Source organism: Anomaloglossus baeobatrachus, chromosome 9 (assembly GCF_048569485.1).
Source record: "Anomaloglossus baeobatrachus isolate aAnoBae1 chromosome 9, aAnoBae1.hap1, whole genome shotgun sequence".
NCBI lineage: Eukaryota > Metazoa > Chordata > Amphibia > Anura > Aromobatidae > Anomaloglossus > Anomaloglossus baeobatrachus.
This window is the reverse complement of record NC_134361.1, coordinates 188,261,957-188,283,137: the sequence shown is the minus strand read 5'-3', so window position 1 is coordinate 188,283,137 and position 21,181 is coordinate 188,261,957. Positions and strand designations below refer to the sequence as shown.

General features: G+C 49.8%; 1 protein-coding gene across 1 annotated transcript in view; it reads right to left on the bottom strand.

The window, feature by feature from the left end:
* The window catches only part of NEK6 (NIMA related kinase 6), a 258,576-nt gene extending 248,672 nt beyond the window's left edge, over positions 1–9,904 (bottom strand). The window contains exon 1 of the mRNA XM_075322826.1: positions 9,809–9,904. The gene's annotated coding sequence lies outside the window, so the exon portion shown is untranslated. The remainder of the gene's footprint in view (positions 1–9,808) is intronic.
* Between the last annotated feature and the right edge of the window lie 11,277 nt (positions 9,905–21,181).

Below are 21,181 nucleotides of genomic sequence, written 5' to 3'. Positions count from 1 at the left end.
GCATTTATAGGTGAAGATTATGGCACAGATCTGCATTTCTATGCTTATCCCAGCAAAGTCAATAAGAACTTTCAAGTGCTGTGCGCACGTTGCTTATTTTTTCCTTGCACATTTGGTGCAGAAAATCTACAGCATGTCAATTCTTGGTGTGTTTTTCAGGGCTTAGTTCCATCCATTGACTTCATTATGAAATACGCATGGCAAAAACGCACTAAAAACGCACTGCGTTTTTGTCCATTTTTCAGCTAGGAGATGCAGAAAATTTGTGCACCAAATACTCAGCGTGCGCACATAGCATTAAAGTGAACCTATCAGGTCCAATATGCACCCAGAACCACGAGCAGTTCTCTGTGTATATTGCTAATCCCTGCCTAACTGTCCCTGTATACACTAGCATAGATAAAGAGATCTTTAGAAAGTGTTTCTAAAGATCCTTTATTATATGCTAATGAGCACAGGCACTAGTCCCAAGGGTGTTCTTTCCCCTGCAGAGTCCGCCCTCTTAGCATGTTAGCATGCCCCTGTGAGCGTGCTAACATGCTATTCAATATCCAGCATCATCGGTGGGGACGTGCGTACCTGTATCCGTTGTCACCACTTCAGACACCGGGTTTAGGGTTAGTGCACACGATCAGAAGTCTTCTCACTTCCGGTCATGCGCACTATGAAGTCTGGTGTGCATGACCGGAAGTGACGGGGACTTTTGATCATGAGCACGGACCCTAAACCCGACGTCTGATGCGGTGACAGCGGACACGACACAAGTACAGACTTTATCGCCAATGACACTGCGCATTCAAAAGCATGTTAGCACACCCACAGGGGCGTGCTAACATGCTAAGAGGGCGGACTAGTCAGGGGAAAGAACGCCCTTGGCACTAGTACTTGCGCTTATTTAGCATATCATAAAGGATCTTTAGAAATACTTTTTCTAAAGATCTCTTTATCTATACTAGTGTATACAGGGACAGTTAGGCAGGAATTAGCAATATGCACCCAGAACTGCTCGTGGGTCTGGATGCATATTGGACCTGACAGGTTCCCATTAAGGTGCAAGAAGTCTGATCCTTGCTGATTACACTTAGTTCTTCCTAAAGATAAGTTAGCCATGTTAAAACCTCCCTGAGAGAAATGTGCACCTTCCGAAAAGCCTAAATATTGATGACCATACAAAGCTTCCCCATCCATTGTCAGCCTTGTAATGCGAGGCGTCTTACCATAAGAGCCGGGAAAGCATGGCACTGCGCGCTGTCAGTCATACAGATGGTTTGGATGAATGTCAGAAATAGTCCAAATATGCAAAACGCTGACTGATACTGACAAGCAAACATTTCCCATAAATGCTTAAGTTGCAATGTGTTAAATAAAGAGTGCACGCGTGCATGGACGTGTGTGTCTGTGTGTGTGTGTTTCTTTTTTAGTCATGGGATGTGTTGACACAGCTGATGAAACAGATAAACCCCTCTAAAGTGTGAACGTGAAGTGTTAGAACCGAAATACTGAAGCAGAGGGGGGCAGCGACTGATGCCGAGATATCTAACCGTATAGGCTGAAGAATGCAAACTCCTCTCTACTGCTCCGTGCCTACATTGGCAGGAGCCCCCAACTATTCGAGGTGGGGCCATAATGAGGAACAGGCATATACAAAAATACTACACACAACTGTGCCAGGCAAGTTAGGGATTGAGCAAGTCGTACAGAGGAGGTGTGCACCAACGAGCAACACAACAGCAAGCACACGGAAACCACTACTTCTCCGTCGCGACATTTCGCCATAAAAACAAATATCCATAAATTGAGGCATCGTCCCCATCTGGTGTTTTACACGTCTTTATACGACTTTACGTCCTACTCTTCATGGTCTAAGGCCAAGAGGAGACGAACATACGAAAAACTGTTCGATTTTCATCCGGAAAACTCAGACAATTTTCATCTTGAGTGGAAACTTGCCAAAACCTACTCAAAAACTTGGAGTCTTCATTCCAAAACCTCACTAAAAAGACAACATAAACAACTACCGAAAAAGCCCCTGGAAAATCAGAATAGAATTAAATGGCGTATGACAAAATAAACATTTACCAGGTATACATGGAACTGATAACTTGTATTGAACAAAAAGACTAGAAGGATCCATCTCGGTAGTCAGTGGCCACCAGACCAAAGCACTACGAACCTTCTACTACTCTACCTGCGACATTCCTGGTGCTTCTTCTGATTAGTAGGCCTCATTAAAAGGGTTGTCCATTACATTGACCACCAATACTCAGGATTGGTCCTCAATGTCTGATCGGTGGTTGTACGACACGTGGCACCTGAGCCAATCAGTTGTTCCCGAAGCCACTGGTTGTGGAGCAACACAGCTGGGTCAACGGAATAGTGACCACAACCGGGTACTGCACATCTGCCCCAGTTGATTCGAAAAGGGGAGCGGATATTCAGTACTAGGCCTCAACTACTATGCAGTTGACTGAGCGTTGCTGTGAAGCCCCGGAACTGAGTAGTTCCTGGCGGCGGCACCAGGTACAGCCAATCAACGGGGGTGCCAGATGTCATCACAGACTACCGATATGGCCACTGGACTAGGGTCTTGTGATAATTTTTCCTCAATCAATTGCTGAATCAATATAGACCCTCCAACAATCATTAGTAAGGGTATGTGCAAAAGATCAGGACCCACTATGTCCTGGACGTGGCGGGTCCTGACCTGTGGGGCCGCGAGTCTCCTCCGCAGGAGGAGGGTTCGGGCCCTGCAAAAAAACGCTTGCGACTCCACAGCAAAGAATTGACATGCTGTGGCCTCGGGAAGTCGCACCGCAGGTCAGTTTTCGCTGTGAGCAGTACACGCATAGTCTGCAGCGGATTTATAGAAATCCCATTCACTGTGCTTATACTGTAAAACGCAGCGTTTTGAAAGCAGCTGAAACATGCTGTGTCCAAAACGCTGTAACCCCTGATCGTGGGCACACAGCCTAAGGGTTCCTGGGACACCATGAACTTTTTGAAAGCAAAAAAATCTAAAAGCAAAAATCCAGCCGCTTTAGGGTCTGTCTGAAGTAAAACAAGACAAAAAAAAAAATCTAAATGTTGTCTGTGTACTAAAGTATCATCCAGACTTGTATTTTAATAATGAAAGAATCAACTGTCATCAGTGTTTTCAATCGGATTTTCATCATCAGTGTTTACCTTGCTCGGGTGCTCAGTACACATAACTACTGTAGTGATGAGCGAGCACTACCATGCTCGGGTGCTCAGTACACGTAACTAGTGATGAGAGGGCACTACCATGCTCAGTACTCGTAACTAGTGATGAGCGGGCACTACCATGCTCAGGTGCTCAGTACTCGTAACTAGTGATGAGCGAGCACTACCATGCTCGGGTGCTCAGTACTCGTAACTAGTGATGAGCGGGCACTACCATGCTCGGGTGCTCAGTACACGTAACTAGTGATGAGTGAGCACTACCATGCTCAGGTGCTCAGTACTCGTAACTAGTGATGAGCGGGCACTACCATGCTCGGGTGCTCAGTACACGTAACTAGTGATGAGCGGGCACTACCATGCTCGGGTGCTCAGTACTCGTAACTAGTGATGAGCGGGCACTACCATGCTCGGGTGCTCAGTACTGGTAACTAGTGATGAGCGGGCACTACCATGCTCAGGAGCTCTGTACTTGTAACTAGTGATGAGCGGGCACTACCATGCTCAGGTGCTCAGTACTCGTAACTAGTGATGAGCGGGCACTACCATGCTCAGGTGCTTAGTACTCGTAACTAGTGATGAGCAGGCACTACCATGCTAGGGTGCTCAGTACTCGCAACTAGTGATGAGCGGGCACTACCATGCTCGGGTGCTCAGTACTCGTAACTAGTGACGTGTAAGCACTACCATGCTCGGGTGCTCAGTACTCGTAACTAGTGATGAGCGGGCACTACCATGCTCAGGTGCTCAGTACCCGTAACTAGTGATGAGCGAGCACTACCATGCTCAGGTGCTCAGTACTCGTAACTAGTGATGAGCGAGCACTACCATGCTCGGGTGCTTGATATTCGTAACTAGTGATGAGCGGGCACTACCATGCTCGGGTGCTCAGTACTCGTAACTAGTGATGAGTGGGCACTACCATGCTCGGGTGCTCTGTACTAGTAACTAGTGATGAGCGAGCACTACCATGCTCAGGTGCTCGTTACTAGTGATGAGCGGGCATTACCATGCTCGGGTGCTCGTTACTAGTGATGAGTGGGCACTACCATGCTCGGGTGCTCGTTACTAGTGATGAGCGGGCATTACCATGCTCGGGTGCTCTGTACTCGTAACTAGTGATGAGCGGGCACTACCATGCTCGGGTGCTCAGTACTCGTAACTAGTGATGAGTGGGCACTACCATGCTCGGGTGCTCAGTACTCGTAACTAGTGATGAGTGGGCACTACCATGCTCGGGTGCTCTGTACTAGTAACTAGTGATGAGCGAGCACTACCATGCTCAGGTGCTCGTTACTAGTGATGAGCGGGCACTACCATGCTCAGGTGCTCGTTACTAGTGATGAGCGAGCACTACCATGCTCGGGTGCTCGTTACTAGTGATGAGCGGGCATTACCATGCTCGGGTGCTCTGTACTCGTAACTAGTGATGAGCGGGCACTACCATGCTCGGGTGCTCAGTACTCGTAACTAGTGATGAGCGGGCACTACCATGCTCGGGTGCTCAGTACTAGTAACTAGTGATGAGCGGGCACTACCATGCTCGTAGATGTAGATAAGCCACTGCTGTTTTTTGGGGGGTCAGCAGCTTATTACCCTCTTCCCAGTGACATAAGTGTCATCCAAACCCCGTGTGGCAATTTCCGGGGAGCCACACCACTACGCACTTTTGTCCAGGCTATGCTCACATCACATTTTGGCAAAACGCATCCATAGCCTTCTACGTACTCAACGAATGCTGAAAAAAAATATTCAATGTTCATCTCCTCCAGAAGAGAAAAAAAAATGGATGCAGGAGGGAGATGAGTGGTTAATTTTTCAAAACACAAAGAAACCGATGTGTGAATGCGCACCTAAAGATTACGACATAAAGGGGGATTATCATAAATGAGGGGAGCCGAGCCCCACGTTGAGGCGCCCATTATAAATGAATTAGATACGGGCACAGCCGAGATACCTGACGTAAGACTAATGTGCGGATCCCCGGGCCGCGCGGTGACTGAAGAATACGGCTCAGCTTGTGGTCTACAAATTTCCTGCCACCTCAAACTTTTTTTTTTCCTTTTCTGCTTTCAGTACTTCTTTTATACAAAGCTAAGAATCAGTCAGCAACTTCTCGTACCTCGTGACCCTTTTACCGAGCGGCTTCCGCGAGAAGGTTTTACTCCTGATGTTGACTCACCATGGGGAACTTGTTATCGGTTAATGCGCCGCACGTATCAAGGATGACGGCGGACACAGAGGTGTAATACGGCTGCTAAAAATGAGCGCCGATTCATGAGAAGGGGCCCAACCGGAAATTCACCAATCCAGTGTCACCCCTGTCATCAGATTACATTCGTATGCAATATTTCTGTTTATATATTGACTGTAAACAAGTCAACAAAAAACACATACAATGTATCATAATGTAGCAATTGTCAGTAAAAGCATAAACATTACACAAAAGTAACAAAAAAAATAAAAGCACTGAACTACATTAAGGCTATGTGCGCACGTGTGCGCTCTGCACCGCACAGAAAAGGTGCGCTTCAGAGCGCAGCTGAACAGCTGCGTTCTGAAGCGCCTGGTGCCTGCAGAAATCGTGCGCTCTGAATGCTGCCTCTCCCTTATAGACAGCATGCAAAGCGCACGAAAGAAGTGACATGTCACTTCTTAGAACGCAGCGATTCGGGCAGCAGCCGAATCGCTGCGTTCTAATATGCCACGTGCGCACGGCCCCTGCACAATCTCCATAGATTGTGCAGGGGACGCAGGACGCATGCAGTTACGCTGCGGTGCAGAATGCAGCGTAACTGCATGCAATACGCACACGTGCGCACATCCCCTAAGGCTGCGTGCCCACGATCTGTGTTGGCACAGTTTTGGATACAGCATGTTTTCCATTGTACAGTACAAGCACAGTGGATGGGGTTTATAGAAATCCCGTGCCCACTGGGCATGTATTAGGCTCCTTTCACACATCAGTTTTTTGCCATCAGGCACAATCCGGCAAAAACCTAAAAAAACGGATCCGGCGTATCTTTTCCCCCCATAGACTTCTATTAGCACCGGATTGTGCAGGATGGCCTTGCGTTCCATCCGGCTTTTGCTTGTCTGGCGGCCAGATGGAACGCTGAGGGGAACGTTTTTTTGTCTCCGGCGAAAAGCCGTATTGCGCCGGATCCGGCGTGTTTTATAATGGAAGCCTATGGACGCCGGATCCGGCATAATGCGGCAAAAAAACAGATCCGTTTTTTTTTAACTGAGCATGCTCAGTAAGGCTACGTTCACACATCAGTTTTTTTCCTTCAGGCACAATCCATAAAAAAAATGGATAAAACGGATCCGGCGCGATACGGCGTGATTTACAATGGAAGCCTATGGACGCCGGATCCGGCGTGATGTGGCAAAAAACGGATGCGGCCGCCGGATCCGTTTTTTTAAACTGAGCATGCTCCAATTTATTGTAAAAAACGGATCCAGCAAAAAGAAACGGATGCAAACACAAATGCACCGGATCAGTTTTTTGATGGATCCGGTATACCGGATCCGGCAAAAAAAAAGGATCCGGCGCATCCGTTTTTGCATATTCTGCGCCGGATCCGTTGCATCAGGCGCACGCCAAATTGTGCTAAAAAACTGATGTGTGAACATAGCCTAACACAACAGATTCATCGAAAAACTGAAGGAACTGATGGGAAAAACGGATGCAATTGATCTGTCAATTTTTTGCCGGATCCGTCGCATGTTTTTTCGCCGAATCGTGCCTGATGGCAAAAAAACTGATGTGTGAAAAGCAGCCTAACCCACAGTGAAAATTGACCTGCAGTGCAGCTTTCTGAACCGCAGCATGTCGATTCCTTGCTGCAGAGTTGCAAGTGCATTCCATAGGGAGAACACCGGTGAGGAGACCGCAGCACACCGAACCCTGATCGTGGGCACGAGCAGCTGCGTTCTCCTGTGGAGGAGACTCGTGGCCCCGCAGCTCAGTACTCGCTGCCTCCAGAACAAGCGGGTCCTGATCATGGGCATGTACCCTAAGGCATATTAAAGCTTCCACACCGAGTTTTTGGACCAAAAATCTTCAAATCCTCCTGAAAACGCAAAACTCTTCATCGTTTCGGAGGTTCTGCTCAGCTTCTGATCTAAAAACTCTGCAAAGAGACTACACGTGCGCAGAGCCTAAGGATTTGTGCCCACGACTCGCACACGCTTTGTCCTGGACACAGCAGAGACATGAGTGTTTTCCGTGCCCACGATCAGGGTTCGGGGCGATGTAGTCTCTCGCTGTGCTCTCCCTACAGAGAACTTGCGACTCCGCAGAAAAGTATTGACATGCTGCGGCTCGGAAAGCCGCACCGCAGATCAGCTTTCACTGCAGGGAAAACAAGCACAGTGGGCACCTGATCTCTAAAATCCCATCCACTGCGCTTGTACTGTACAACGCAGTGTTTTGGACGCAGCGAAAATACGCTGCGTCCAAAATACTGAAAAGCCCGATCGGCAAGGTTTACTGAGTATTTTTTCCCATGGACACAAAAAAAAAATATGTATTTTCCAATGGAAACTGCTTCAGGAAATGCTCCTTTTTGGAGGAATATATGGGGGTTGTCCGACCTGAATGGCCACATTTATGTATCTAGCACATACAAAATGTTGCTAAACTGGAATCGGTCATCAGGCAAAAATCTCCTGGTCACTATAATTCTAAACAAAATAATACATTTTTTGGCATGTTGCAATGTTTTAGACCAGAGCAGTCAAGGTGTTTAGACCCTTAACTATCGCAGGAGTTGGCCGAATCTTTTCGCAGGACCCGGTTCACTTAGACATATCGGTTATTTGTGGCCACTGAAGAGAGTTGTCAGGAAAAGAGAAGGATTCGTCACGTCGGGTTACGTCTGATCCTTTTCTTATTGATGAAATAAGAGGGGTCTGAAAGTGCCTGGCGGAGACAGCACGGGGCGCCCCAGGGAGGCAGCGGCCATGGGCACCTGGAAAAGGCAGCACAGTAGGGCCCAGCGGAGACAGGCCACGAGCGCCTGGATTCAGAAAGTTGGGTTCCCAATATATGTTCCTTTTGTTATTAATGACATAAGAGGGGTCTGAAAGTGCTTGGCGGAGGCAGCGCAGGGTTGCCCAATGGGGGAAGCCCATGGGCACCTGTCAAAGGCACCTGTCAAAGGCAGCATAGTAGGGCCCAGTGGAGGTATCCCACAAGCGCCTGGATTAGGAAAGTTGGGTTCCCAATACGTTCCTTTTGTTATTAATGACAAAGGAGGGGTCTGAAAGTGCTTGGCAGAGGCAGCGCAGGGTTGCCCAATGGGGGCAGCCCTTGGGCACCTGTCAAAGGCAGCACAGTAGGGCTCAGCGGAGGTATCCTACAAGCGCCTGGATTCAGAAAGTTGGGTTCCCAATATATGTTTTGTTTTTGTTATTGATGACATAAGAGGGGTCTGAAAGTGCCTGGCGGAATCAGCACAGGGGAGCCTGGATTTGGCACGTTGCGATCCCAACATATATGTCTTTTGTTATTGATGACAACAGAGGGTCTGAAATTGCCTGGTGAAGGCAGTCGAGGGGTGCCTGGTGTAGGCAGCCCACAAGGGCCCGGAGGAGGCAGCGCAGGGGCGCCCGGTGGAGGCAGCACATGAGCACTCGAATTCGGCATGTCGGGTTCCTAACATATGATCCTTTTGTTATGTCAAAAGAGGGGTCTGAAATTGCCTGGTGAAGGCAGCCCAGGGGCACCCAGAGCAGGCATTGCAGGGCCGCCCGGCGGAGGCAGCCCACGGGCACCCCAAAGGAGGCAGCGCACGGGCGCCTGAATTCAGCATGTCAAGTTCCCAACATATGATCTTTTTGTTATTGATACCAAAAGAGGGGTCTGAAATTGCCTGGTGAAGGCAGTGCAGGGCGCCTGGTGGAAGCAGCCCATGAAAGCCCATAAGAGGCAGCGCAGGGGCGCCTGGTGGAGGCAGCGCAGGGGCGCCTGGTGGAGGCAGCGCAGGGGCGCCTGGTGGAGGTAGCGCAGGGGCACCCGGCAAAGGCAGCCATGTAAAGGGGGTCTTATGTCTTAGAAATCTGTGGATCTTATTACCCAAAATTCAAAACTTTTTATAAGTCAATACTTTTTAAAATGATGGTTATGCTTGAATTGCCACAAGATGGACCCACTGATGGGCGCACTGCTGGGATCTGTAGTGTATATGTCAGTTTTCGCTCTTCCTAGGGTCCATCAGTGGTAAAATAGGAGACATTTGTGTTTTATTGGGCAATAAAAAAAATATTGCAATTGTGCACGAACTATATGAGTGATAAGAGTCACCCGGGGCTGCACAGACCGGGACAGCGCCACATAATGCGGGACCGGGGCGACCTGTGACCGGCAGCCACACAAGTGGCCAAAACCCACCGGAGTCCTGCACAACCTCCGCACTGGGGTCCGGGGGATATACAGCCGGAGAGGGCATCACATCTGTCCCCGGTGCGTCCATGCGCCTCTGCTGCCCGTGTACACAGCTGTGCGCCCGCGCTCCACACTCCGGGGACGGCGCGTTAGTTTGGTCACAGGGTAAAGTTAGTACATTAGTTACAGTCACTTTCTGCCGTGGTGGCCGGTCCCTACTTTGTCAGCGCCGTCTCCCGGCTCCGGTGTGAGCGTCCCCCGAGTCTCTGCCCCGGCTCCTCTCCGACACATCCAGGACGCGCGCTCCCGACAGACTTCCTGTGCGCGGTCCCGAGCGGAGACTTCGGGGAGGAACCGACCGAGAGCGCAGTCAGAGCGCAGCGCGCCGGGGGCAGGTGCGGGGGCTCCAGGTGTACAAACTCCCGGGGCAGGGGCTCCAGGGATAGAAACTCCCGGGGCAGGGGCTCCTGGGATAGGGGGCACAGGTCACCGGTATAGGGGCTCTGAGGGCAGGTACAGGGGGGTACAGGTCACTGGTATAGGGGCTCTGAGGGCAGGTACAGGTCACTGGTATAGGGGCTCTGAGCTGAGGGCAGGTACAGGGGGGTACAGGTCACTAGTTTAGGGGCTCTGAGCTGAGGGCAGGTACGGGGGGGGGTACAGGTCACTGGTATAGGGGCTCTGAGGGCAGGTACAGGGGGGTACAGGTCACTGGTATAGGGGCTCTGAGGGCAGGTACAGGGGGGTACAGGTCACTGGTATAGGGGCTCTGAGGGCAGGTACAGGGGGGTACAGGTCACTGGTATAGGGGCTCTGAGGGCAGGTACAGGGGGTACAGGTCACTGGTATAGGGGCTCTGAGGGCAGGTACAGGGGGGTACAGGTCACTGGTATAGGGGCTCTGAGGGCAGGTACAGGTCACTGGTATAGGGGCTCTGAGCTGAGGGCAGGTACAGGGGGGTACAGGTCACTGGTTTAGGGGCTCTGAGCTGAGGGCAGGTACGGGGGGGGTACAGGTCACTGGTATAGGGGCTCTGAGCTGAGGGCAGGTACAGGTCACTCATAGGGGCTCTGAGGGCAGGTACAGGTGACTGGTATAGGGGCTCTGAGGGCAGGTACAGATCACTCATATAGGGGCTCTTGAGGGCAGGTATAGGGGGTACAGGTCACTGGTATAGGGGCTATGAGGGCAGGTACAGGTCACTGGTATAGGGGCTATGAGGGCAGGTACAGGTCACTGGTATAGGAGCTCTGAGGGCAGGTACAGGTCACTGGTATAGGGGCTCTGAGGGCAGGTACAGGGGGTACAGGCACTGGTATAGGGGCTCTGAGGGCAGGTACAGGCACTGGTATAGGGGCTCTGAGGGCAGGTACAGGTCACTGGTACAGGTCACTCATATAGGGGCTCTTGAGGGCAGGTATAGGGGGTACAGGTCACTGGTATAGGGGCTCTGAGGGCAGGTACAGGTGACTCATATAGGGGCTCTGAGGGCAGGTACAGGGGGTACAGGTGACTGGTATAGGAGCTCTGAGGGCAGGTACAGGTCACTGGTATAGGGGCTCTGAGGGCAGGTACAGGGGGTACAGGCACTGGTATAGGGGCTCTGAGGGCAGGTACAGGCACTGGTACAGGTCACTCATATAGGGGCTCTTGAGGTATAGGGGGTACAGGTGACTGGTATAGGGGCTCTGAGGGCAGGTACAGGTGACTGGTATAGGGGCTCTGAAGGCAGGTACAGGTGACTGGTATAGGGGCTCTGAAGGCAGGTACAGGTGACTGGTATAGGGGCTCTGAAGGCAGGTACAGGTGACTGGTATAGGGGCTCTGAGGGCAGGTACAGTTCACTGGTATAGGGGCTCTGAGGGCAGGTACAGGGGGTACAGGTCACTGGTATAGGGGCTCTGAGGGCAGGTACAGGTCACTGGTATAGGGGCTCTGAGGGCAGGTACAGGGGGGTACAGGTCACTGGTATAGGGGCTCTGAGGGCAGGTACAGGGGGGTACAGGTCACTGGTATAGGGGCTCTGAGGGCAGGTACAGGGGGGTACAGGTCACTGGTATAGGAGCTCTGAGGGCAGGTACAGGGGGTACAGGTCACTGGTATAGGGGCTCTGACGGCAGTTACAGGGGGTACAGGTGACTGGTATAGGGGTTCTGAGGGCAGGTACAGGTCACTGGTATAGGGGCTCTGAGGGCAGGTACAGGGGGTACAGGTCACTGGTATAGGGGCTCTGAGGGCAGGTACAAGGGGTACAGGTCACTGGTATAGGGGCTCTGAGGGCAGGTACAGGTCACTGGTATAGGGGCTCTGAGGGCAGGTACAGGTCACTGGTATAGGGGCTCTGAGGGCAGGTACAGGGGGTACAGGTGACTGGTATAGGGGTTCTGAGGGCAGGTACAGGTCACTGGTATAGGGGCTCTGAGGGCAGGTACAGGTGACTGGTATAGGGGCTCTGAGGGCAGGTACAGGTCACTGGTATAGGGGCTCTGAGTGCAGGTACAGAGGGGGTACAGGTGACTGGTATAGGGGCTCTGAGGGTAGGTACAGGTCACTGGTATAGGAGCTCTGAGGGCAGGTACAGGTCACTGGTATAGGGGCTCCAAGGACTGGTGTAGGGGCTCCAGGTGCAGGGGCTCTGGGTGTGGGGGCTCTGGGTGCATGTGCAGGGGCTCTGGGTGTGGGGGCTCTGGTTGCAGGTACAAGGGCTCTAGGTGTAGGGGATCTGGGTGCAGGGACTGCAGGCACTGGTACAGGGGCTCCAGGTGTGAGGGCTCTGGGCACTGGTATAGGGGCTCCAGGTATAGCAGCTTCGGGCGCAGATGCAGGTTCTCCAGGTATAGGAGCTCCAACAGCAGGTACAGAGTGCTCCGGGGCAGGATCTTTAGGTATAGGAGCTCCGAGAGTAGTACAGGGCCTCTTGGGGGCAGGGACTCCAGGTATATAGCGTACAGGGGCACCATGCACTGACTTAGGGGCTCCAGGTATAGGAGCTCCGAGCATAGGTACAGGGGCTCTGGGGGCAGGTTCTCAGGTATAAGGGGTACAGGGGCACCATGCACTGGTTTAGGCTCCAGGTATAGGAGCTCCGAGCATAGGTACAGGGTCTCTGGGGGCAGGGGCTCCGGTATAAGGGGTACAGGAGCACCAAGCACTGACTTAGGAGTCCCTGGGTACACGGGCTTTGAGTGTCGGGGCTCTGGGTGCATATGCAGGTACAGGGGCACACACGGCTGTGTGCTAAGAGCTCACTACATTCATGAAGATACGGCAGTGAAGAATAGTTGTCCACACTGTACCTGTAACAGGTGGAACCTCCATCATAGTACAGAAGAGGGTTTGTATACAGGACTAGGTGGACTCTGCCACATAGGTCAACAAAGTGTGGAGCACAAAACAGGGTATACTGTAAAGCTGTCAGATTGGTGTCCAAAATTTGGCAATAACAGTGTGGCAGTCGTGCAGGCCTCTGCAGTAGCGTGCCGATCTTATGGGACTTCATACCTGTGTGCCAATTGACATCATAGTGTAGAGGGGCTCAAACCTTTCACCCCTCCTGCTCTGCCCCACTGGCAAATTATCAGCACGTACAAACACCCCTTTTTTGGATTCTCTATGAGAGCCACTGTCAGAAATCTGATGGCAGCTTATCTGAGGGAGAAGAAAAAAAGGATCAGCAGCCTGAAATCAGACATGTTGGGTTCTTAACTCTCCTAGACTGTCGGCTGAACCCACCAATATCCGCAGGTTTGGTTAGTGTAATGATCCTACTGGGTATGAGGGGCTTAGGGCTATCGTTCCGGATAGGATATGGTTATTTCTAGAGCTAGAGATTGGACTAGGGCAATAAAATTGTTACAAAAATAAATGTAAATCAAAAAAATACATATTATGTTTAAAATGTTATATTTCCTAGAATAAGCCTGGTATGCTATGCTTGCAGCTTATGTGTCACGCCTAGGGATATGGGGTTTTCGGTCCCGGGCAGTGTCTCTCTTGGGAATGTCACTGGGGTGGCTGTTGCCCGTTTCCGTGCACTGGGCTCTTTGTAATGGAGTGTATTTACAGGGGATTTAGGTTAGTGTTCATACGTGACGCCACTTGCGGTGTTGCGGCTATATATGTGGAGCCGCCGCTGCAGAATGTCACTACTGGGGCTGGTGGTAATTGCAGCCTGGATGGTAGTCTCTCCAGAAGCAGGGCCGGGCCCCAGAGGATGGGTGATGTGACGGGCGTCGGAAGAAAGTAGTCCACACAGAGGTACGAGTAGTGCAACTGGTTTTTACTCACTGCTGGTAAGTGGTAACAGGTTACCCAAGGCCAGCTGGTTTCCCCTCCAGATCTCCAGGTCCCCTTTGTCCCAGTGCCAGTTTAGTAATCTGGTACCTTCTTCCCCTGCACCTGTCTCTAGTAAATGGGTCCCCGTGGCGGAGAGCAACTGGGGGTCCCCATCCGGTGGTTTGTCCACTTCTGTCCGCCTGACGGTAGGGTGAACCCTGTGGGGTTGGAGTCTCCGGCCTGTCCCCGGTTCTCCCTTTGCTACTGAGTCTTCGGATTCTTAGGGTCAGCAAGGTCCTTGATGGTCCCCTTGCTGTGCAGGTGTTAACAGGTCGGCTTGAAGCTCTTTCTTGTCCTAGGGTCCTGTACCCCATCTGTGCGTAGTTCTGGGAGTACCCCACCGGTAACTACTCTCCTGGGTACCAGGTCACTGTCAACCCGAGTCAGGACGTCACTTTGCTGCCACCTTCACTCCTCACCTGTCTGACACTTACTGACTACTTTTCACAGTCTGCCCCTACCACCTAGTCAACTAGTGGACTGGTCTGGCTCCACCTCTAGGCGGCCATTCAGTGGTCCGACCCTAGCTAAGTACCATTATATGGGGGATTGTTGGGGAAAAACTGGGATTACCTGGGTTTTTGGTGTTACCGGCACCGGTCTCCCGGGGCCCTAGGGGGTAGGCCCTGCATCCTTGTGTGGGATGCAGAACCTTGTAGCTCCCTGATGGCTTCAGGGGCGCTACATTTGCACATGATCCAGCAAATATTTGAAGACGTTGCATCACTGACCCCTCTTACCTCCTGATGTGGAAGTGAGCTTTAAACTCTGAAGAAAGTACTGAAGAAATCTTGGTACAGATTCTCTCATCTCTCGGTATCACAGACTTGGTCCTGTGCTGGATCACTTTATATCTAACGAATCGGATAGTCAGAGTCTCCCACTCTCACACCAATTCCTCATCTCACCCCCTATCTGTCGGTGTCCCTCAAGGATCAGTTCTAGGACCCCTGCTGTTCTCCATCTACACCTTCGTCCTGGGACAGTTCATAGTCACACAGCTTCCAGTATCATCTTTAGGCTATGTGCGCACAGTGCGTTTTTCGCGGCATTTTTGCGCATTTTTCGGGTGCGTTTTTGGCCTTAAAACTGCATGACTTTGCTTCCCCAGCAAAGTCTGAGTTTTCATTTTTGCTGTCCGCACACAACTTTTTTTTAAGCTGCGTTTTTGAGCTTGAAAAAAAAAATGGACATGTCAATTCTTTCCTGCGTTTTTCTGCGTTTTCCCCCCATGCAATGCATTACAAAAACACAGCAAAACGCAGAGATCAAAAACGCACCAAATCGCGGTAAAAACGCATGCGTTTTTTCGACACGGGTGCGGTTTTTGCGGCCAAAAACGCAGCGTCAAAAAAACGCAGTGTGTGAACTTAGCCTTATGCTGATGATACGCAGATCTACCTCTTTGGCCCTGATATCACCTCCTTACCAACCAAAATCCCACAACGTGTCTGCTATTTCATCCTTTTCTGCTCGAAATCTAAAACTGAACATGGACAAAACAGAATTCATCATCTTTCCCTCATTTCACGCTACCATTCCACCTGACCTATCCTTCAAAGTCGATGGCTGCTCACTCTCTCCATTCCTGCGTGCTCACTGCTTAGGGGTAACCCTCAGCTCTGCTCTCTCTTCTTCAAGCCACATATCCAAGCCCTTTCCACCTCCTGCCGACTTCAACTCAAAAATATTTCCCAGATCTGTATATTCCTTGACCAAGAATCTGCAAAAAACCTAGTGCATGCCTTGCATGACTACTGTAACCTCCTGCTCTGTGGCCACCCTTCCAACACTCTTGCACCCCTAAAATCCTAAACTCTGCTGCCCAACTAATCCACCTGTCCCTTTGCTATTCCCCAACCTCTCCGCTCTGCCAACCTTTTCATTGGCTTCCCATTGTCCAAAGACTCTGTTTCAAAACCCAAACCATGACATACAAAGCCATCCACAACCTGTCTCCTCCCTACATCTGTGACCTAGTCTCCCGGTACTGACCTGTAGGCAACCTCCGATCCTCACAATATCTCCTTCTCTCCTGCCCCCTTATCTCTTCTTCCCACAAACACATACAAGATTTCTCCCGTGCCTCCCCCGTACTCTGGAATTCTCAACCACATGGTATAAGTCTCTCACCTACCATGGAAACATTCAAAAGGAAACTAAAAACCCACTTCTTTCGACAAGCCTACAACCTACAATAGCCTTCAGACCAGTACACCACTGTGCAACCAGCTCTGCCCTCACTTACTGTATTCTCACACATCCCCTGTAGACTATGAGCCCTCAGGGGCAGGGCCTTCTCCTCCTGTACCTGTTTGTGCCTTGTATTGTTCATGATTATTGTACTTGTCTATGTATGGCCCCCTCACCAACCTTTTCACATTTGAAGTGCCATGGAATGAATAACGCTATAATAATAAAAAAAGTATAATGTTTCCCAGTTTAAAGGTAACCTCTTCCTATACACACACACACACATTGTGGTGAGGACTGTTAATCAAAGTGCTGGGGAGTGATCGTTCCCTGTGCCACCCCACTGACTGAAAGCAAGCACCTGCAGGGGTATTTCCTTTGTGTGTATTGAAACAACACAAAAAAGGCAAATTGGATGTAATTTCACACAAAACAGACCGGAAGAAATTGTTTGCACCTTTCCAATATTGTAAGTAAACAACTTTGTTTGAAGCATATACTGCTCATTCTAACTCACGTGTGCCAAGTAACAAGTGTGGGCAATATGGAAATCACACCTGAAATCAGATAAAAAGGGGAGAAATTGACTCAATCTTTGCATTGTGTTGTGTCTGTGTGCCACATTAAGCATGGAGAAGAGAGGAGAACTGTCTGAGGACTTGAGATCCCAAATTGTTGAAAAATATCAACAATCTCAAGGTTACAAGTCCATCTCCAGAGATCTTGATGTTCCTTTGTCCACTGTGCACAAAAAAATTAAGTTTACAACCCATGGCACTATAGCTAATTTTCTTGGACGTGGAAGGTAGAGACAAATTGATGAAAGGTTGCAATGAAGGATAGTTTGGTGGAAAAGCAGCCTCAATCATGTTCCCAAAAATTCAAACTGTCCTGCAGGCTCAGAGTGCATCAGTGTCAGTTCAAACTATCCAATGACATTTGAATGAAATGCTATGGCAGGAGACCGAAAAGGACCCCACTGCTGACAAAGAGGCATAAAAAAATCTGTCACTATTCCTCCTATGCATCTTCAGTGCAATAGGTGACTGCTGCATTATAGATTCCAGCTGTGTCGTTATGCTGATTGACATCTCAGTTGTCCAATCTAGTGTTGAGCTGTTGATGTATTCAGTGACAGCTCAGTCGTCAACCTAACACTGGGAAGTTCGGGTTTTCCAGGTGTTCCCCGTTTGGTGTAATTTCCCAACTATTTAGCTGAGCAGTCAGTCCCAAAACACTGCCAGTCAGTCTTCTGCTCAGTTGTGCTAGTTGGCCTTTGGATCTGTGCTCTGGGAATTGATCTTTTGCTACCATACCTCTGATCTGCTGCCCTCAGATATTCTGTCTTTGGACCGTGACGTGACTAAACTTTTGCCTATCCCCTTAATCTTGCCATGATCTTCTGGTACCTGACCCCAGAACATTTTACTATTCTACCTTACAACTTGTCCTTGTAGTGACTAGCATTGCAAAAGCTAGACTGTAGTTTGACAAAATATACGTAAGCGAATCCTTTTGGGAAAACGTCTTGTGGACAGATGAGACCAAGATAGAGCTTTTTGGTAAGGTACATCATTCTACTGTTCACTGAAAAAACAATGAGGCCTAGAAAGAAAAGAACACAGGCCCTACAGTCAAACATGGTGGAGGTTCAAAGATGTTTTGGGGTTGTTTTGCTGCTTCTGGCATTGTGCGCCTTGACTGTGTGCAAGGCATCATGATATCTGAAAATTACCAAAAGGATTTTGGGTGGCAATCTAGTACCAGTGTCAGAAAGCTGGGTTTGAGTCCTAGGACATGGGTCTTCCAGCAGGACAATGACCCCAAACATACTTCAAGAAGCCCCCAGAAATGGATGGAAACAAAGTGCTGGAGAGTTGTGAAGTGGCAGCAATGAGTCTGGATCTATAAATCCCACTAAACACCTGTGGAGAGATCTTAAAATTGCTGTTTTGAGAAGGCGCCTTCAAATATGAGAGACCTGGAGCAGTTTATAAAGAAGAGTCCAAAATTCCAGTTGAGGAGTAAGAAGCTTGTGGACGGTTATAGGAAACAATTGATTGCAGTTATTTATTCCAAAGAGTGCGCTACCAAATATTAAGCTGGGGGTGCCAACAATTTTGTCAGCGAGTCATGAGCAGTATTTACCAATCTTTCACCAAGTTCTCACTTGGACAAAAAGTTTATGAAATCTAAATTTATATAGAGCCTATCACAAAGGTGAGTACACCCCTCACGTTTTGTAAATATTTTATATCTTTTCATGAGACAACACTGAAGATCTGACACCATGATACAATATAAAGTAGTCAGTGTACAGCTTGTATAACAGTGTAAATTTTGGTGCCCTCTAAATAACCCAACACAAAACCATTACTGTCTAAACTAGTGGCAACAAAAGTGAGTATACCTCTAAGTCAAAATGGTCAATTTTTGTCCAATTAGCCATTTTCGCTCCCCAGTGTCATGTGGCTTATTAGTGTTACAAGTAGTTATCAGCGGACCTGGATTGTAAAAGTCCGGATCTGCGCGGTTTCAAAGATACCCAGGTGTCGGACCCTGGCCCGGGTTTCCGGGTGTTTTATCCGGATCCGGCACATAAAGGAAATAAAAGAAAATAAGAATGAAGCGAGCTCTTGATACTTACCTAGACTCCGTTGCGCCTGTACAGTGCTCTCGCGGCCTCACTTCCTAGGCCGCCCATCATTGCTCATACATATGCACTGCTTTCCCCGCCCACCGGCCGTCTTGGCATCTGTGATTGGTTGCAGTCAGACGCGCCCCAGCCTCTGTGAGTGTCTGCCTGCAACCAGTCACAGCTCTCCGCGGGTCAGTATCATGGTATAAAAATAAAACAATTGACATAGGGTCCTCCCATATTATGATACCCAGCACAGATACAGCCTACAGCTACAGGCTGCAGCCCCCAGCCGTGCGCTTATCTAGGCCGTGTATCAAAATAGAAGGAACCTATGTAAATAAATAATACAAAAAAACTGGTGTGCGTCCCCCCCCCAATTTTAATACCCAGCCATGATAAAGCCCGACAGTTGGGGGCTGGTATTCTCAGAGTGGGGAGGCCTATGGTTATTAGGAGCCCCAGCCTAAAAATAGCAACATGTAGCTGCCCGAGATTGTCACATCCATTAGCTGCGACAAGCTTGGAGTTTTACCCGGCTCTTCCCGATTGCTCTGATGAGGTGGCAATCAGGGTTACGAGGGGTTAATAACAGCACACAGCTGTCATCAAGCCCAAAATTAGTGATGGGAAGGGGTCACTAATCACTAATCCTATAAGTAAAAAAAAATACACAAATACCAAGAAAAATCCTTTATTTGGAATAATATACAAAAACACCCTCTTTCACCGCTTTATGAACCGCAAAAAACACTCCTGCAGGTCCGACGTAATCCACACGAGATCCCATGATGGTCCTTACTCTGCTACATCCGAGCCTGGAGAGACCGTAAACATGTCCAATCTCTCCAAGATCCGGGAAACACTGACAAGAAGGACCTGGCTGGCAGCAGTGATGTCACTCAGTTGACCGGAGTTCATACCTGGGTTCCCATGGTATGACCTCTGGTGACCTGAAGTACTCTGGCTTAAAGTTCAAGGCTGTGCTCTGCACCCCGCCAGACCTTTAAGGCCTAAAACACTCTTCCACATAAAAAACGTACGTGTCTCACGTTCCGTTTTTCGGGTCCGTGTTCCGTTTTTTTATGAGCGCTTCTCCGGTACGTATGACATCCGTGTGATGGCGTATGCTAGCCGTGTGTGCGTGTGGAATGGCTGTGTATGCGTACATGTAATGTCCGTGTGAAATGATCCGTGTGTGATGCTCAATGTCGTTGATACATGTCGGCTGACAGCAGACAGAGTTGCGCAATGAGAATGAACTCGGGTGAACTTCACCCGACTTCATTGTCATACCGCGGCTCTGTCTGGGTGTCGCGTACTGATTAGCGGTCACCCGTGAAGGACTCACCGGTGACCGCTAATCCCCTGAGTGACTGAGGTGAGCAGCGCAATTTGCGCTGCCGTCACTCAGGCTACCCGCGGCCAGCTGGAGTCCTCCCCCAGGGACCGCAACTCACCTGTGACTTCATCGCTGTCACTTGGGCGACTTGCTTTCACAGTTGGAGGATCCAGCGGTGGCCGCGAGTAACCTGAGTGACATCATCGCTGATCACGCTACTCACCTCAGTTGCTGCGTGGAGCTGACAGGAGCGGCAGGGTTCTTTTGCAGCTCCTGTCACCTTCATGTAGCAGAGCTGGAAGCGACGCAGGACCTCCGTGGATTACGCCGGACATGGATGGGTTTTTGGGGCTTAATAAAGTGGTGAACGAGGGTATTTCTAGTGTTTTTTTATTGCAAATAAAGAATTTTTCGTTGTGTGTGTTTATTACCTTTAAATTACAGGTTCATCATTGGGGGTGTCTCATAGACGCCTGCAATGATTAATCTAGGACTTAGTGGCAGCTATGGGTTGCTGCCATTAACTCCTTATTACCCCGATTGCCAACACGCCAGGGCAAATTGGGAAGAGCCAGGTAGAGTTCCAGAACTATCGCATCTAATGGATGCGGCAATTCTGGGCAGCTGCTGGCTGATATTTTTAGGCTGCGGGGCTCCCCATAACGTGGAGATCCCCATCCTGAGAATACCAGCCTTCAGCCGTATGGCTTTACCCTGGCTGGTATCAAAATTGGGGGGACCGCACGTCGTTTTTTTTAAATTAATTATTTATTTTACTACACAGTATATACCTGCCCATTGGCGGCTGTGATTGGACATGTCGGCCGTGTGGGAAAACGCACACACGTACTAACCACACGGACACACGTTCCGTGTGATTTTACGTGTGTGTGCAATCTACCATAGGGTAACATTGGTCAACGTGTCTCCGGTACGTGCAAAAACGTACCAAACATGTACCGGAGGCACGGATGTGTGTTGCAGGCCTAACACTGACAGTGCCGACCGGGGATCGGGCAGTGCAGTCTGCACCCTCCTGCCGGCACTATCACTGTTAAAGTGCTGCACATCTTTTCATGAACCA